The sequence below is a fragment of the Macrotis lagotis genome, chromosome 6, assembly GCF_037893015.1.
Source record: "Macrotis lagotis isolate mMagLag1 chromosome 6, bilby.v1.9.chrom.fasta, whole genome shotgun sequence".
NCBI classification, from domain to species: domain Eukaryota; kingdom Metazoa; phylum Chordata; class Mammalia; order Peramelemorphia; family Peramelidae; genus Macrotis; species Macrotis lagotis.
The window spans coordinates 19,425,254-19,433,850 of NC_133663.1; the positions used below are offsets into that span (position 1 = coordinate 19,425,254).

At 39.2% G+C, this 8,597-nt stretch overlaps 1 long non-coding RNA gene across 2 annotated transcripts in view; it reads right to left on the reverse strand.

Moving 5' to 3' along the window:
- The window catches only part of LOC141490674 (uncharacterized), a 75,137-nt gene extending 69,828 nt beyond the window's left edge, over nt 1–5,309 (reverse strand). For both annotated transcript variants that reach the window (XR_012469308.1, XR_012469309.1), the window contains exons 1-2: nt 5,001–5,309; nt 1,085–1,215 (exon numbers count right to left, since the gene is read on the reverse strand). This is a non-coding gene — a long non-coding RNA (uncharacterized LOC141490674). The remainder of the gene's footprint in view (nt 1–1,084; nt 1,216–5,000) is intronic.
- Between the last annotated feature and the right edge of the window lie 3,288 nt (nt 5,310–8,597).

Sequence of the window (8,597 nt, forward strand, 5' to 3'; positions counted from 1 at the left end):
TTTGTATTTTAAACAAAAGGAAAAATTCATTTTTTTTGTTCTAATATCACACAAACATTCTGGTCACCATTTCACTCAAATAGTGAAACTGAAGACATAAAAACAACATGTCACTTTGATAAATAACAAAGAAAAATGATTTAATTTATATGCTGGGACCCAAACCTACATTTTTCATTTTTTGGAAATTTAGCAGAATTTACTGCCCTAAGACTGGTAAATCTAGATAAGTGATAGAAAAGGAGGCAGCATATCTGTTCTCATCAAGATCTGGGTTTTCCATATTTTGTCCTCCTGGCAAGAGAGATTCTTCAAATTTTGAGAACTATGGACTTTGTTCAATGTATTAGATAAAAGTTAAGGTACACAATTACCATTCACCAAGTTATTTTAAGGTGATAATTAAGTGAGGTTCATTGAAAGATTGATGATAGGTCCCTATGTTTACTTTTTGTGAAATATGTTGTATCTCTGACCTTGATCTGGGTTCTGATTTTAATTTAGAGTTGCTAAAAACAAAAAGCTTTTCCCCCATAACCAATTAAAAACCCTTAGCAAGTGTTGTCATGTGTCAAAATGGTAGATTAGTTCACAAGTCAAATGTAATATATCTCACATATAGGTTAAACAATTCAAACTTTTGTCCCATCTTTTTGTGGTGTCAACATCTCCAGGTCACTTAGCTTCAAAACCTCAGAGTCATCTCTGACTCTTGACTCTTCTCACTCTCCAGCCATTGTCAGTCTAGGTTCTCATAATCTTGTCATAGTAGTTATTTCATTTATGCTTACTGACAGCATAAAAATGGAACTTGTGATTTCATTGTAGAGGAAAGTTCCAGGTTAGGAAGCTCCCTCTACCAATCTCGGTTGATGCCTTCTCTGAAATTTATAATCTCAGGGGGGTTGTCTGGAACATTGAAAAGTTAAGTGGCTTGCCAAGGATCATACAGTCAAATTGAATCAGAAGTAAGGTGTTCTAGCCTGAGCCAGATTCAAGCCAGGTCCCAGGACTTGAGGCTCAACACTGGAACAAACTAGATATTCATAGGGGGATTCAATAGCTAAAAAGGGGATTTATTTACCTAGCCTCAACAAGACCAGGATGTTCCACAAATATCGGCATCTGGGGATTCCTCAAGTGGATTCAGCAGAGTAAATCTGACCCTCACCCATCTCATTCCACCAGTCAAGAATAAGAGAGTCTCTCTGGCATCTTGGGATCAAACAAAAAGAAAACAAATCAGTGATTCTAGAAGCCAAACAACTCTCAGAACAGGTTTCAACCCCTTTTGAGGGAAAGCTAGCCTAAATTGCCTGGGGAGGAGGTAGGATGCAGCAACTTGAACTTAGGTCATGCCGACTTTGATGCTGACTCTCTGTTCACAATTCCACATTGCCTCTCATGGTTGAATTGAAATGGAATTGGAGCTTTGGTCCCTATTGATCATTTTCTGAATAAGTCAATTCTTTTGAAAGTTATTATGAAGCAGCCAGGTGGGCATACATAAAATGTTAGGTAGTCTAATGGAAAGTCGCAAGAGGTTTGGTCAACCATCTCTAAAAATGCTGAATTTTGTCTCAAGCCTATACAGAGTCCTTTGATTCATCACACAATAGTAACAGTCTCTTCTTACCACAATGATTTATAGTTATTACTATACATTTATTACTACAATATTAACAATCTTGATATAGCAATATCTTCAGAGAATAGTACTTTATACAAAGAAAATGTGAACCAGTTGTCATTTCTCTTCGTGTAAATTTATATTTAATTGTATATCACTTCTGGAGGGTCAGAATGTACTATGAAAAACTCAAACATGATTTTTTCCTTATCTGTTTCTGTCCCCATTAAATTCCTCCTTTGATGATTCATCTTGGGGCAGAGGTGACCTTGGGTTCCCAAAGACTCTGATAACAGGACCGGAACTCCAGAAAGTCTTACATAGCTGAAAAAGGGTATGAAAAGTAAGACCTAGCTAGAGTCAGAACAGTAATTCAGACTCAAGAAAAAGAGGCACCCTGAGCCACAAAATACAATAAAATTAACTTCACTTGTTAAACACACGTGTTGAGCAACTATCCAGTATGTAGTCTCTAACAATGTTCACACAGTGTGTGTGGGCACCCACTCACTCTCTGGGCTGATTCATTGTCTTAAACCTGTTCTCACCTTAGCATGCCTAGCTTCCCAGAGAAGTACTACTATGGACTTCAAGTCTCTCTGGGTCCTGGTGGGAACTCTGTTGGGGAAGAATATACTCCCTACCACCCATCACCTTAGCTTTTGATCCCCCACAAGTGACTTCTATTATGCAAACCCAGTCATCCATGATGATAACACATTTAGATCTTTTACTTATCAATAAGTCAAAAGAAATGATAATAACATCACAGGAACCCATATATTAAAGCATATATGGTAATCAATATTTCCAGTCTGCATATAAACCTGGGTCACACATCCTACCGATCAATGTATTCAGAATCTATAGAGGAGATTGAATACACATTACACAAACTTGGCAAGGAATCACATGAGTACAAAAAGCTGCAGACTTTGGTATAATTTCTCTCCAGAACTATTCAGAAAACTGTCTTAATGAATGTAACTTCTGTGTCCAACGCATGCTTGAACTGCCAAGTGAAGAGAATCCATACTTTTCTTTGACTAACATCTCACTAAACAAAATATCCCTATCAAAAATCAATTATCTGTTAGGTGACTTCTGATTCTCTGCTCTCATGATTTTCCATTTAATTTATGATTAGTAACTTGCTGCATCTTTGGTCTCTGATGAGTCATATTACTATTGATCTTTTTATTGTAGCAAAATTCTAGTGTCTGTATTTTCCAGATAATCCAGAAATGAACCAATTATGCAATTTTTCAGATACATTTGCCTGTGTCCCCCCTTTGCTTCAGTGTTGTATAGCCTATCACAACTAAAAGTGAGAAGTTGCTATCACAGAACTCTGAATCAGAGCAATTTCTTTTTTTAGGACCTTAAGCAGACTCATGACCCCAGATGAGCAAACTATCAAGGCAGACAACTCTAGAACTACTTTTCTCAGAAGCAGTTTTATGCCTCAGATAAGTAAACTTTTAAGGATCATTCCTTTACATTTGTGGAAAAAAACTAAAAAGGATAGAGTTTGCAGTTAAATTCAAATGAAACACTACGTCTCTCAACCTTGGCATTCATTATATAAATCAACAAGAAGCTGATTCCACAGAACAATGTTAATTCTGCTTAAATCTACAGAGAACCAATTTTCCATGAACCATTCTAGCTCTAGTCCTTTAGGTCAATCCAAATCCCAAAGAGGGAATCTCTACCCTCTTGAATGGAGAAACCAGCTCAGTCTATAAAACACAGGTGCAACCACCTACTATGGGAGATATCAATCTACATCAGTGAAAGAGTTCCCAACACTGAAAAAATCTACATAAGTCCAAAAGCAAACTAGAAGGTATGCCCATTCCTAATTGGGAGTTTATCCTGACACGGAGCCACTGGTAGGACTTTTCCTCATGGAAATTGAGAGGGCCTTGTTTCCTCCTCAGGAATCTGGTTGTCTTCAGACCATTAGGCCATGCCAACTCCCAATTCTCTACACACACACACACACACACACACACACACACACACACACACACACACAAACACACACACAGACATAGACACACACACACACACACACACACACACACACACACACACTTCTTCCTAAATGTCAAGTAGAAGGAAACTACTACCACTCTTTCACGATCATGGTTCCCAACTTCCATGCATATATTCTCATAGAAATTGGAGAGTTCAAGATCATTGGCTTCATTAGAGTGTAAGTTCTTTGAAGACAGATACTGGGTGTTTTGCCTCCTTTTGTATCTTCAGCACTTATTAGGTGCTTTTAATAAATGTCTTTTCCATTGAGTTGATTTCTAGAACACAGTCCATTCTCTAGGAGATCACATTTGACTAGAAGTGAATTTTTTACAGGAAAATCCCAATAAAGATGTTCCCAAGAGAGGCAGGATCCCAACCCCTTCCTCTACTTCAGGAGAGCTCCACCCCCACTCTTCCCCATCCTGCTCCTTCCAGAGATGCTTACAGCTCCATCTTGGTCCCATTTGTTCCGTCCCCATTCTCTAGGAACAATTCCCCCAGTCCTTACTACATAGCAGCCACCTAATCTATGCTCTTGATTATTGACGGACTCCCCTATTCCTTCCCTTGGTCCGAGTGCTAGGATTCCCAGCTGCAAAGCCTTGAAGTCCTATCTCGTTGAAGATGAAATTAATGGACTTGCTCTTGTGTCTGAAGGATTCTCATTTTGCATTCAGTGCCTGTGTTCTTCACTCTCTTAGCCGACAACTATTCTTTTATTCTCATTTATACCTTTAATTCTGAGGTTTATTTAACACATTTTACCTAATAAATTTAGAGCTGGAAGGAACCTTTCCTTCCAGTCATGATATCAATGAGCTTTTATTGGGAGAGAGGCTAAGGGGGCAAAGAATAACCTTTTTCATGGCATCCTCTAGTGGCCAGACACTATCTGTTGTGTCTCGGAGCTTCCTCTGGGGGAAGAAGAATGAGGTACTGGGAAGTCTGTAATGCTCTTCCTTCTTTCTTCTCTCTCTCTCTCTCACACCACAAACATTCCCAACTTTCACCAACCTTGACAAATATCCTTAAAGAGAAAGACCCTAGATAGGATGTACTTAATAACTTAAATAGTATAATCCTTCTCAGGGGATTTGGAATAGCTTAATTTAAACAAAGAAATGGGAGGTTTCTTCCAGTTTTCACTTCCCGTACTAAAGTGAAAAATAGAATTCTCTAATACGTTAGGAATTTGTGGTTTTTATTGGCAAGAGTCAGCATGTGACTCCCACTATCAACGCAGCTTATAACCCAGGAACTGCAGATGAATTGGGAACTGGTCTCAGTGTCAGAAAAACATGGGTTCAAGGTTTGCCTTTGTTACCTGATGGATGTGTGATCCTGGGGATCCTCTCAGTGCTCAGTTTCTGGTCCACCTTGGGAAGGGCCTTCCCTCGCCACAGTTCATCCATACCAATGAAACCACAAGTCCAGTCACATAGTAATGATGATGATGATGATGATGATGATAGTTTAGTAGATACTTTTCTAGAGTTGTGATGACCCACAACTTCAGTGTACTGTGGTGTTTCAATTGTTTCAATCTAGGTAGGTTGGTCCCAGCCACACTTCAAGCTTTTCCCACTTGGTAAGACCTACTGAAGCTTAGATTCAGTTGGCAGAGGTCCCAAGAATACAGGCAAACCTTGTATATCATAATGAGGCATGGTATTATGACTTAAGTGGGAATTATAATACATTGAATATCCTGGTATAATTGAAAGGCAGATTCAAAACTAGGAAGTTCTAGATTTGAATTTCACTTCTGACATACAATGCCTGCAGTCCTGTGAGTCAATCACTTAAATTCTTGGTCTTTCGGGAAACTCTCTAAGACTCAAAGTTGTAGAAAATGTACCAATCTGCATTGGTAAAGGAAATTTCCTCATTTGAGTGTTCCCTGCACCACAGAGATCACATCCAAAGCCAGTCTTCTTCCCTCTAATATGGTAAGGTCCATAGCCCTTGGAGTACCTTAGGGAACCCCTCCTCCACTTGACTTTGTTTCTGAGTCATATCTCATAAAACTGCTAATAGCTTGGCTGTTGGAATCCATTGGTGTCACAAGTATGGAAACATTGAATGCATTCCTGGAAGCCACATGGTCCAGATGGCCAGTCTTTGTTTTGGGTAAAAATAAATAAAATCATCACCAGGACATTGGGACATTAAAATTAGTTCCTTTTTGGAAGTACTGCTTTTGAGAAGAGGAATGGTCACCTCAGCAGTTGGAAAAATAACACCCAGTCAAAAGGAGCCAGGGAGACAGAGACAGAGAGGGAGAGCTAGGAGTTTGAGATAGAGATGCAGACAGGAGTGGGGAAAGGGAAGAGGGAGAGAGGATTTATGGGATGAAGCTTTCACCAGTGTTTGAGGTTAAATTACTTATGGAAGCCTTTGTTTTCTATTTTATAAGGAGAACTTCCTGAGTCTACAAACCAAATAGAGCCCTTACATGAATGGGATTTAAATCCTTCTCAATAGTAATAATGATAAGGATAATAATAAATGACATTTATATAGGTCTTCCTGAAGTTTACAAAATATTATACATTTTGCACTCATACTGGAAAACCTTCAACGGTGCCAACTATCATTTTAAATGAACAAGATAATGTTCTTCTCAAGATTTAAAGTACTCTATAAGTGTCGTTCTTTATTATTATTATTGATACTGATGCTCTAAGGGGTTGACTTAGCTGGTTTGCACTTAGCATCATACCTTTCCAAATTTCTTACCCATCACTCTCCTCCTTGCCTTCTGAATTGCAATGATCCTGGCCTGCACAGTGTTCTACACACACACCTACCTCTATTATCAGTCTCTGGGCTTTTGCAAGCCCAGAATGCCTTCCCTCCACCTCATCACTTGGGATGCCCCATTCCCTTCAGGACTCAATTCACGTGTCCCCATTAACATGATCTTCCCCTCAGCTTCTCACTCTCTAAAATGACTTTTATTTGACTTGTAAATATTATACATAGACTTGTATTCTAATGAGAGGATGGGGCACTGGAACACATAGAACCTCCTAAAATACCAGAACTGTCTAAGGATGTCTTTGTATCCCATGGGCTTAGCACAGACCTTCTCAAATAGCTATTAATAAATATTTATTGATTGACTGAGCAGAGAATGATAAAGGTAGAGCAAGACAGAAGAAACCTCAGAGGTCAGAGGCTCATCAATGTGGAGCTAGAAAGGACCTCATAGTCCATCTAGTGGTTATTGAACCATTTCAGTCTTATCTGACTCTTCGTGATCCCATTTGGGGTTTTCTTGGCAAAGAGGCTGGAGACATTTGCCATTTCCTTCCCCATCTCATTTTGCAGATGAGGAAACTGAGGCAAACTAATCTCACAACTGGCAAGGGTCTGAGGCTAGAATTGATGTCAGGAAGATGAGTCTTAAAACACAGCACTCTACCCATAACTCATGGTGGCTAGCTGTCCCAACACCTAGTACAAGTATAATTGTAGAAACTAAGACCTGGAGAGAAGACTTGTCCCAGATCACAGAAGCAGTTCATGGTAGAACTGAAATTTGAACTCAGAATGTGATTCCCAAATCAGTAGGACTATAAGCACTTATTACACACTGGACTAAATTCTAGGGATGAGTACAAAGAAAGGCAAAAGTCAGTCCCTACTCTCAAAGAGCAGCTAGGTGGCACAGTGGATAGAGCACCAGACCTGCAGTCAGGAGGATCTGAGTTCAAATCTGACCTCAGACACTTAGTAATGACCTAGCTGTGTGGCCTTGGGCAAGTCACTCAACCCCATTGCCTTGCAAAAAAAAGAGTTCATAATCTAATAAGAGAGTCAGCACACAAACAGCTCTGTCCAAACAAGATCTAGAAAATGTCAATTGGGGGCCATCAAAGAGGGTTCTCTTCCCAGTTGACAGCCTTAATCTTTCTTCTGTACAGAGAAACACCACCCTTGATGAGTCTACCTTGACCATTTCTTATGAAAACTGTTGAACAAATAGGGTGAAATGACAAGGACACTGTCAGCATCTCTTGCAAGTAGCCTGCCTTCTCATATAACTGAGTTCAAGATACACTGAACTCAACCCCAGACCCCATCTCTTTCAGGGAAAATTATCTTTCCATTCTTGTGTTTAAGTACCTAGGTCTCTGCAGAACAACTGCAAACTACTCAGATTGTTGGATGGTCAGACTTTCTTTGCCAGAAATTTATTTAAGCTACAAAACAAATGTTTGTAGTTTTAGAAGCAGAATCCCTTCTCCTTTTTATATATTTGTTCATTTGTTTTTATTTGTTTTTTTTATTGTTAATCTGGCCCAGAATCTCACAGCTTGCACACAAATGACCTACCCAACTCTGCATTCTAGTTTCCTTCTGTGAGAGCTCTAAAATCATGCAATATTTTATTCCAAAATGAGTCTTCAGTTGGCTTTTTTGCCCTACCACTTCCAAACTGAGATTTTTAAGAAGAAAGCCTGAGAAAATGCCACTTTTGAATATGTATAGAGACTCTTCCAAGTCACTCCAAGTCTTTGGATGGAGCTTCTGACTCAAGAAGGATGGCTGGTCCTGAGGAGGGGAGAGTTTCCAAGTTGATGCCATCTTCAAGGTGGTCATAAAGAAAGTCCAATGGAATGAATGAGGTCATGTAGACTGATAAAGGCTTTAAAGATACTGCACCATAAAGATAATAATAAGATCTCATATTTATATGGCCCCTGAAGGTTGGTGGAGGGCTTTTAGGGCAATCTTCAGAATAATCATGAAATTTGGGGGCTTTCATTATCCCCATTTTACATAAGAAAACAGACTCAGAAAAGATGGTAGAACTGAGATACACAATACACCATACACAAAATGCACATATGTGCATATTCATCTTATATATGTCTGGATATACTCATATATGCTACATACAGAACACATAGCA